Source organism: Cebus imitator, unplaced genomic scaffold (genome assembly GCF_001604975.1).
Source record: "Cebus imitator isolate Cc_AM_T3 unplaced genomic scaffold, Cebus_imitator-1.0 Scaffold60, whole genome shotgun sequence".
Taxonomy (NCBI): domain Eukaryota; kingdom Metazoa; phylum Chordata; class Mammalia; order Primates; family Cebidae; genus Cebus; species Cebus imitator.
In genome coordinates this window covers 487,483-488,062 of record NW_016107375.1, presented here as the reverse complement: position 1 = coordinate 488,062, position 580 = coordinate 487,483, and positions in this window count along the sequence as shown.

The window sequence follows — 580 nt, the reverse complement described above, 5'->3', positions numbered from 1 at the left end:
ATCTGGCAAACATGTTCATAGCAGTCCACTTTTTAATTATAATAATATGTATCCTAAATATGACTATAGGAATTGGATAAGCATTCTTACCGTAGAATACTCTGAAGTTAATAAACATGGTGATGAAGATATTTAGCAATTTTCCTTAAAACTAGTTCTCAATTCACTGCTGATTTGTGGAAATTTACTGCCCATACTAGGCAGCAACCCTAAGCAGTCTCAAGAACTGAGGCACAGATTCCTTTAGCTTTCTTTTTTTTTGGCCCAGGCTGGAGTGCAGTGGCATGATCTTGGCTCACTGCAACCTCCACCTCTTGGAATAGCTGGGATTACAGGAATGTGCCACCATGCCCAGCTAATTTTTGTATTTTTTTTTTTTTTTAGTAGAAATGGGGTTTCACCACATTAGTCAGGCGGGCCTTGAAGTCCTGACCTCAAGTGATCTGCCTGCCTTGGCATTTCAAAGTACTGGGATTACCAGGCATGAGCCACTGTGCTCGAGCAGATCCCTTTAACTTTAGACTGCATTATGCTTGCTTGGTTCAAGTTTTCCTGGCTCCTCAGTTTCTTAATCTGCAAA